Source organism: Geospiza fortis, unplaced genomic scaffold, assembly GCF_000277835.1.
Source record: "Geospiza fortis unplaced genomic scaffold, GeoFor_1.0 scaffold92, whole genome shotgun sequence".
Classification (NCBI taxonomy): Eukaryota; Metazoa; Chordata; class Aves; order Passeriformes; family Thraupidae; genus Geospiza; species Geospiza fortis.
This window is the reverse complement of record NW_005054389.1, coordinates 893573-903387: the sequence shown is the minus strand read 5'-3', so window position 1 is coordinate 903387 and position 9815 is coordinate 893573. Positions and strand designations below refer to the sequence as shown.

General features: G+C 42.1%; 1 protein-coding gene across 1 annotated transcript in view; it reads right to left on the bottom strand.

Moving 5' to 3' along the window:
* The window catches only part of JMJD1C (jumonji domain containing 1C), a 108305-nt gene that overhangs the window by 49334 nt on the left and 49156 nt on the right, over window positions 1–9815 (bottom strand). The window contains exon 2 of the mRNA XM_031060727.1: window positions 6922–7035. The gene's annotated coding sequence lies outside the window, so the exon portion shown is untranslated. The remainder of the gene's footprint in view (window positions 1–6921; window positions 7036–9815) is intronic.

Genomic DNA, 9815 nt, shown 5'->3' with positions numbered 1-9815 from the left:
TGGGTACAAACTCCCATGCAACACTGCAGAGTTTACTTGCATTCACACTTCTGGGATCCCTAAAGCACTGAGGATTCCCAATCCCAACAAAGAGCAGCTTGGGAAACCAAGAACACAGGGGGGGCAAAGCAGCAACTGGTTATAATGTGAAACAGACTTCTCTAGGAGCTGACTCTGAGTCTGGATTACAGAAGCAGGGCTGCTCAGGACCACCACATAAGAGAAATACTTTAAACTTTCATTTTTAATAGATGAAACAGAAATTTTAATGACTCAGAACCAAGAATAAGGATTCCTTCACTTACTACTGAGTGGTATTTTCCATGGATTTTTACTGGTGAAAAAATAATCACTTGTGATCAAACACAGGAAATTTTTACCCAGAAACACTGGATGGATTTTTAAACTCAGTAATCCCAAGCATGACCTTTCAGAAGTCCCAAAATCCTTCAGTAAAAGGATTTAATATTCACTTAAAAAAAAAAGCAGGTTTTGTTCTATCTCTTCCATTCTGAAATCCAATCTTTTAATTGCTTACTCAAATACTACCTCCTAGAGTAGGATTAATGAAATCAAATCATTGAACTGTTTTTTCAGAAATTGTACGAAGAACATGACAAAGGAAGGCAGACTGTTTTCCTATGGATCTGAGTGTCATCTGCATTGTAGTAACCTCAGTTTATCCCAAGGGCCTCTCAACTCTTCCCCCATTCCTCCTTGTGTACCTTCCCACAGCTCCAGCAGTTCCACCTGAACTGGTGGAGCCACACTACTTGTGTCACCTTCCTGTGACTGATGGCCTCTCCTCCACACTGCTCACTTCCCTAAGGCTTGTCAGATCTGAAGAACTCCACTCCTGAGCCAAACCTCGCTGAGAGACAAAAAAAGTGACCGGAGCTCTTACTTCTTACCAGATCAAGGTAAAACAGAAAGGTGTAATTTTATTCCACCTCTTTTGAGAAACTAAGGAGGTTCTCAAACAAGAAGCTCTTCTTCAAAGAGAAGCACAAATACAGGCTTAGGGCAGATGATGTACTTGTCCCTCTGACTCTACAAATGGAGGGTGTCAATCCCTCCTCCCTCATTCCTCTCCTTTTGTGAGCTGGGATGAAACTCTCCTGTCCTGCACGTGTTGCTGGGAGTGAGGAGTGCTGTGAGTCATCTGACCCACTTCTAGCTGGACCAGCTTTGTGCTTCCCCACATGCTGGAGCCCAGCACTCCAAGTCCAAGTGTCGGTAACGAGCTGTTTAGACCATCCTCTTTACAAGGCTGCCAGGGAAGCCAGCTGGACTCCTTATGGGTGGTCCAGAGACATGGGAAAGAATCGAGACAGTTCCTCAGCACAACACTGAGAGGAGTTCAAAATGCAGAGAGCTGTGTGTGCCTGGGTTGTCTGTGGAGGAACGAAAAGCAGGAGGGGAGCACAGAGGTTCTGTGGCCAGCACCCGGAGCTTCCAAGCTGCTTCTGGCAACCTCAAAGGGTGGGACCAACCCCAAAAGCTCCTGCCTGCCCATCAGTGGAGGTAAAAGTTTATGGGAAAAGCAATTTTCAGCTGCAGTAGTTATTTTTAAGCCTGAAGCCTAAAGTAAGAAGTTTGAAAGATGAGTGCACATATAATTATGGGGTGCTTAAAATACAGACAGAAAAATACTATTTTATCCCTGTTTCAAGATGTTTAAAGAATTTTTTATGTGCACATGTCATTACTGTACAAGCCCAGCTTCCTTGCTCCTGACAAGCAAACAAGTCACAGAACCCAAAGGCATCCAGGTCTGAAATATCCAATGCCTGCCCATAATGAACAGAAAAGCAGAGCAGTGGTGTCGCCCATGGCCCTTCACTCAAGTCTTTCTTAATGGCATATATGACTTGAATTTGTAATAGATCAAGATAAGTGTGTATTAGCTCCTGTATCTGATCTACCTACTTCATGATTAGTGAGAAAGTTTATTATTTCAACAATCTTTAAGGCGTGTTAGACATTTGACCTGCCAGCATTCAGATGAGCCACACACATTTAGAAAAAGAGCAAAGTACAGGTGCCTATCACTGTTCATGCAACACCTCCCACGGGGGATTTCTCATTGCCCTATCTTTATATCTGCAACCTTCAGCACAGAGGTAGACAGGCAGACTGTACCATTTTGAAACACTAAAGCAACCAGGCTTGTCTCCCAGAATAAAAAAAAAAAAAAAAAAAAAAAAAAAAAAAAAGGCGTCCTGAAGGAGAGCGTGAGGACTGAAGAGAGATTTCACTATAAATATTCATTCTTAGCAAGGTTTTCTTTCTTTAAACCAAATAAGCAAGAGGACTTTTTAAAGACTCTGCACTCTTCCACTTTCCTCCCTGAGTGGTAAAATACCCTTTGCAGGACATTTAATGATTGTGAAGGAACTTCATTTGAATTCTGTCCTGCCTCCACTGTGCACATTTGCTCCAGTGCTATGTGCTCAGAAATCCTTTGGAAATACATTATCACACACAGTATGTACATATTTGGAAGTATATAATCAATCATGCACCCTTGCTCTGCCCGACCCAGACACAGCTGAAATGCACTCAGTGCTTCAGGCAAAGCAGAGTCTTTCCAGATCTTTCCACAAGCCTATTTTACTATGAAAAAAACCACAATATAAAACACTTTTTGTTATTCTTCATTTGCTTGTCCAAAGCATAATGCAGTTGACTCCAGCTGCTTCAGCCAGCAACAGCAGAATCACACACTTCAGCCCAACAGTGTCCGTGACGGGCGCTGCCAAACACCACCCAGACAAAAACACCACTCTGATGAGGTCACACATACCATATGCTGGGCTTTAATGCTTCACATCCCCATCTATAGTCCTTCAAGTAAACGACAGTGCTTAAACAAATTAAGGCATGATTAGCTTTGCTGCTGCCTAACTTAATATGTGTACCACAAAACAGACACACAGAGATGTCACAGAACAGTACAAATAACTTATTACAGAAAACCTCTTCAGTTCAAAGTATCTGATTGAGGTCACACTTGTATGTGTACGCTTAACTGCAATTTTTCCTTAAAACAGCTTGCTGGAAGAAATGTTCATTTCCATACTATACCAAGAGCCATTATTAAACTCACTACACTAGTGAATTTCTAAACACAGAACACACATGATATTATGAATGCAAAGTGGAATTCACTTTAAGGACCAAATCTACATGTCCATTTTAACACAAAACTTCCTACAGATACTAATTTAATATAACAAATATCTAAATGTTGTAAACTTGATATCTATTTCCTACCAAGCACAGAATTTTCATTCCATTGCTAAGCAAAGTACCATAGCAAACCTTCACATCTGCTTTATCCTCAAGATCCCCTCGTCACCACCATAAAAAGAACTACATGACTAAATGGTCTGACCATCCCATATTAATGAATGAGTCACTCAGTCACACACAAGTTTCACGTAGAGAATAATACAGTTTACATCCTCCATGAAGCAACAGAGATAAAAGCCACAGGAAACAAGTTGTAGGTTGGTGTTTAAGGCACCACACATACAGAATCCAAGCAACTTCTCAAGGGCAGGATTCTAAGCAGTACACACAAAGGGGAAAAGAAGAACCACACACACATTTAGCAGTAAAGAACAAATTCACTGGCAAGTGTTACAGTTGGTATACCAAACCTTGTGAAGACATGGAAGTGGGCTCACATAATGCAGCAGCATACCCTACTTTTAATAATTATATTCATCTAGCCCTTAGCAAGGTCACTGAATCTCCTAACAATTGAAACATGTTTATTTATGCAAAGAGCAGACATGGCATGGGAATGCATGGGTCACAATTCCCCAGAAGTCCTGCCAAAGTCTCTTTAATCTTGTTCTGGAAGAACCACTTCTGGTAACGACAGTAATTTAGTTCTTTGCCTACTCAAACTTTGTTTTTCCTGCCAAGTCTGAAAGGATGCCAAGTGTGCTGTTTTCTCTGCTTTGAGCAGTTGTCACCTTTACACTGGACAGCAGCCCCTTTTTCATGAAGCCTTTTGGCCCAAGAGTTATGTGAAACACCACTGTTTCTTGATCAGAACTGATGTGAGGAGAATTCGTACCAAAGACTCGTCTGCTGCCCATTACCAGTATTATGAGTCTGTGTAATGATGGGAAAAATTAGTCAGTAGTTAAGAATTGTATCTGAAGTGAAATGGAGTCTTCCCACACAAATTCAAACTTTGTTTGTTTTGGCAGGAAGATACTGGAATTTTAGGGACTAACAGCAAAATGCAATAAAAAAGTGTTTAGGTCAACATGGTCTCTAAGGACTTCATATTGAAAATGTGCAGCCATGAGAGCTTAAACAAAAAACTAAACACGTTTCAGAAGACTCAAAGTTAACTCATCCCTGCAAAGAATGATTCCTCAGTTCCGTCTTCTGCTCACAAGCAGGTCAATGCTATTCCAGACTCTACAAGGGAGCAAAAATGCCATTTTTTGGAAAAGGAGATAATAACAGGAAGTTTACCAAAGATTTATCTAGGATCTGGTATTATGGTAAAGAAAAGGGAGGTCTTTCAGGAAAAACATACAAGCACAAACTACCTTACATTAAGTGACTAATGGCTAGGAATGTAATTTCTACCATTAACAGAAAGCAGCACGCAAAAGGAAGAGAAACAATCCTCCCACTTCAGGTATCTTTGAGCAGAAAAAACATCTCAGTAATAAAGCTAATATTTCTGTCTAACATACTGCTAGTACATATAGTTTCTATTCTCTTGAAGACATTATCATTCAGTAAAGCTCTTATCTGTACAATTAACTTGTGAAAGTTGGCACAGATATTGCCAGCCCTGCAAAGAGAAATTCCTATGACAAACATTTCTCAAGCTTTTTATAACCATTCAAATAAAGAAATCTTTGCACTATTCATCAGTGAGCACAATGCTGTTTTATGCTACTGCACTCAATATCCAAGCAATATCCAGTTAAAATGCAAATTCTGGGTTCCTTAGTACTTAGAGGAATCTCTGTCAGGAAACTTCTTGTAATATTAAAATAAACAGTTTCAGTATCTTGTCACCAAACTACTCATGATGGATACAGACCAACATCCCTCATCTCAGGTTTCAATAGGTAACTATTTGCTCCATGAGAGGAGGAAACAGCCTTATCTAACACAGAATTGCCCTCTATGTATCAAAAATAGAGGCCAACAGTTAAGGAGAATAAGCTTATTTCTGGAACTATTTTTGACAAGCTACTGCTTTGTAGCAATTTTTGATGAATACATCTTTGAGAAGTGAAGTCATCAACACCCTAATTTCATATTACTGATCAAGACGGTATGACATATTTTAAAAAATTACACCTTCAACCTGAATGCTCTTTCCCAAATTAAGGAGCTTCCAAGTCTAATGCTTTATCAGTTAACATTCTTTGGGGGACTAAAATGCATAGAACATTGCTATGTCACTGCCTGGCAATGGCATTGTTTAACAAAAGGCAGTCCTCCTATGCTCAGTTTGCTTTGTTCAGATCAGAAATGATCCACTGCCAAAAGGACATTGATTACTGTTACTGGAATGAACATTACCAGACACATGATCTTGACAGATTTCAGGCAAAGGACAGACAGCAGCCCCAGTATTTGCTTTGTAAAACAAATCGGCAAGGTTGCGGCTGGCCTCGGAGGGTGAATTTACACTCCATGGCTCAGCTGATTGAAGAGGTCGCTGCTGCCAAAGGAGGATATCCCGCTCCGTGTTGCGTCATCCTGACCCCCTCCGTGCAGGAAGCCGCAGCACTGCCTGCACCCCGGGCTAATCCAGCTCAGCTCATCAACATCACAGGCTTCTCCCCCGCGCCGTGCCCCCCCTCCCTGCTCCAAAATCGAGGCTGTGCTGCTTTAGAGGACTGAAGGCAGGGTCTGAGAGTGGGAACTGCTGTCTGCGGCACAGCCAAACTGTTCCAGCAGCTCGAGTCATAACATGTAACCTCACCCTGGTGAGAAATGCTCAACTCGTTTGGCTTCCCCACCACAGACACACAAAAGCACCAGCCCTTCCATGAACTGAACCTCCCTCTCCCTAGGATTCTCTCTCAGCCACTCTCTTTTTCTAGCTCTGTATTTGGCATTGGGAAAAAAAACCATCTTGGTGAAGCAGGAGGGAAGAAGGGGTGTCAGGACAAAATTACATAGCATTTATTCAGGGCCATCTGTTATTCCAAGCCTCTAAGTACTATTTCTGTATCACCACAGTGTGCCATCCAAGTCATAAGGAAGAATTTATGGCTATTGTAATTGCAATCAGTTCAGCACAAATTGAAGTATCAAGTATTTTTCTATTTGTCATAGAAGAGATTTTTAAACCTTCTTCTGAGGCAGCAAGGGGGAGAATCACTAATTCTCTTGTTCTTTAAATACACACACATTAATATATTAATGTGTTTCTAATTAACGGAGAGGCATTAAAATCAAGGATACTGGAAATTTTAACAGGCAACAGTAAAAAGAGTGCTTCTTTTTTAAGATATGAACATTTTCTGTTATTCATTTTCCAAGAAAGTCAAAAATCAGGAAGTAGAATATCACTGTAATCATGCAAAGACCTGAAAATGAAAGCTTCAGAAGGAGGGATACTATCTTCTATCTGCTCTACAATTAATGGTACTGGTTAACCTTTAAAGGGGTCAGGTATTTTATCTGAAGGTGCTACAGTAGTATTCGTGGCACAGTAAACACCTTGACATGATCAGATTAACTAGAATAATAGAGTACCCAATATAACCTTTCACAGAACAAGGAACAATCTCTGCTAATAACCAATAGGAAATTGTTCCTGTAACACAGAACTTGAACATAAAATGCACTTAAGCAATAGTAAAATTATGCCTTTTAAATAAATTAAATGGATAGTATTCATACACTAGTGAAATTTCTTACCTGATAGGGCTGAAAGGCACTATCTTCAGTTATGAAATCCAGCTGTTTGTCCACAAGGAATTCTACTGCAGTAATTGAATTGTATACACTTTTTCCAACCAAGGGCTTGAATGTCTGTCAAGGAAAAAAGAGTAAATTAGGCAACTGAAAAAACCCCTCAGCATATCAAACCCCCAAAAATGTATAAATACTGATGTATTTTTCCATTAAATAAAATAACAGTTACTAATTATACAAGAAAGGAGGATTTTGTGTTCTGTCGTTTTTTTCCTTTGCGCCGTTGGTGGAAAACCAGCCAGAAAAGAGAACTACACCATACATTCTTCCTTTCCTTCACTATGCTTGAGCAAGATTGTTTACCACAGAAGCTCAAAGTACAGGAGCACCATTCCATCCTAAACACACAGCTCAGCCCGCAGCTCCTCTCTCCCTGCCTGCAGGACCAGCTAGCACAGCAGTGATTATACTAAGGACAGCTCAAGTGGAAGCAGACTGCAGAGAAATCCCTCCCCCCCGCTTCCTGTTCTGAAATCGTTCACCTTGCCTCAAGTCAAGCATCTCATTTCCCTGCCCATCTCTGAACTGTTCTGACTCTGCTCCTGCCGCCCCCGCAGCCGCTCCTCCCTGCAGCAGCAGCCGGCTGCTCCAGCACACCGCCCCCGAGCGAGCCCGGAGCGGCCCCGAGCGCAGAGCGCCGGGCACGGGCGGTTCGCAGCGGGGTCGGGAGCCTCCCTCACCCACCCCCCGGGCTGGGGAAGCAACAAGGTGCTGCCCACCCTCGCTGCTGGAGGAAGCAAGAAACCCCCCAGCTCTGCTGCAAAAGCCAGGCACACAGAAAAGGCAGCAGGCTCCTCGACACCCTGGCACAGCCTTTGCCCAAAGCCCCTGCCCTCATGCAGGCACAGCAGGATGCAGCAGGGAGGGCGCCATGCCTCCAGTGAGCTCCCCTGAGAGGGGACAAGCAGGCAAAGCCTTCCCTGCTGGCTGGGTTTCCTGGAACAGAAGCACAAGGAGAGCCCAGCCGAGCGGGGATGTACCTACTGGGGATGAGTCAGGTGAAAAGGAAATCCCAGCGGATGGAGGGGAGAGAAATGCTGCTCAGAGGACAGACAGGAACAGCAAGAGGAAGACATCTGTGAACAAAAGAAATGACTGGCAGAAAGATCATGCAGGATGCTAGGGGAAAAAACATGGAGGGACAGAAAAAAATAAGAGGAAAGTTATTTTACAGGACAAAAAAAAAAAAGAGGGAAAACAGGAAAAGAAAAAAGCCCTTTGAGACCGATTCTAAATTTAAAATGCAGGAGAAAAAGACAAAGAGGAGAAACAAGGGCAGGTCAAACCACACGGAGCACTGTGCAAATGTTACCAACATCTGTAAAATGCTGCTATAGCAGCTCACATGCAACATCCTGCAGCAAGAGACCCCAAGTACTTACAAGGGAAGGCAGGATCACCACGACCTATTTACAAAGGCACAAAGCAATCCCATAACTTGACAAAAGCCACTAAGCAGGGCAGCAGCAGAACCAGTGACCTGCCCTCAGCCAGTCTGCAGGCAGCTCCTAAGAGAGCACTCAAGGTTTTATCAGGCTTCATTACCTACTTTCAAAGGTGTTGCCTCGAGATTAAGCTAAATATAACCCAAGTGTCTCTGGAGCCTCAGCTGTGGCACTTACTAAACAAATGAGAGAATTCTTCATCGGAGATACATTATACTTTCTAATAAACCTATCAAACTCCACAAATGCTCTGACTGAATGCACAGCATTCTTATTTCCATTTTATTTAAGGTTTCACTTCAGCTGCTACTCTTTCTCATACAAGGAAGGAAAAAAAGCCAAACCTCTCCACCAATAGGTAACTAGATGAAAGGACTGGAGGAGCAAGAGTATATGATAATATTCCAACTACAGAGTCCAACTAGTAAATAATTATTTAACCTCTAATAGCTAAGAAAGGGCCTTTACTCTTGCATCACCATCCTATGACGGATCTTGTATTGCTAATGGTTAAGAGAGGGTGGAGTTCACATCATGAAATTGCAAAGTGTTGAGTGTATAAACTCAGAAGCAGATTTTTCTTTGAAAAAGCCAATGTTGCAGTCCTTCAGCTCTCTAACTGCCCCCACGTCTTCCCTCACACTGTTCTACTTTTCCCACACTGCCTTCTTTCTAACTTTCTGAGCTATTACTCAGGTCAATACATGAGTTTCTGACTACAAACAACAGGACATACCAAATCATCAGCTAAAACGAAACTGTGTGGAATGTGGCTTGCAGTTATCATTCAGGATTCAGACAACACTACAGATTAAGGTACGTGTGAGCCACTGGTTTATCTTCCTACTGGTATTAAAAGAACTAGTTCCAAATATAGATCTGTGAGTGTGATTATTCTGAGAGGAGAAACGTAATACCTTCTCCTTTACTTTCATAGATCTATGCCTCTAGACAGGTCAACGCCCCAAAATACTCATGTGGAGGATGCAGGCTATCCCACAAGCACAGAGGAAAAATATGTAAATAAATAAAGCAAAACCATGCCATGTCATGCACCTCCTCCTATGCGGACAGCCACTCAGCTGCACATTAAAAAACATTCCCACTATCAACAACAAAACACCACCCTTAAGTAAACGCCTTCTTGGAAAAGCAAAGTCCAGACTCCATCAGTTCCACGAGATAGGCAGGCCACCAAGGAGACACCCAGCCTGGGATAGGTTAGGGATTTGAAAAATTTTAAATGGAAGACAATACTGAATTTCACACTACATATCACACATGCCCAAAGACAGACTGAGAGCACAGCAGGCAAGAGTCAGCTATTAGAGGTAAGCATATGAGGCATGTAACGACATGAAAAAATATATAAAAAGGTCCAACAGGTCCCTT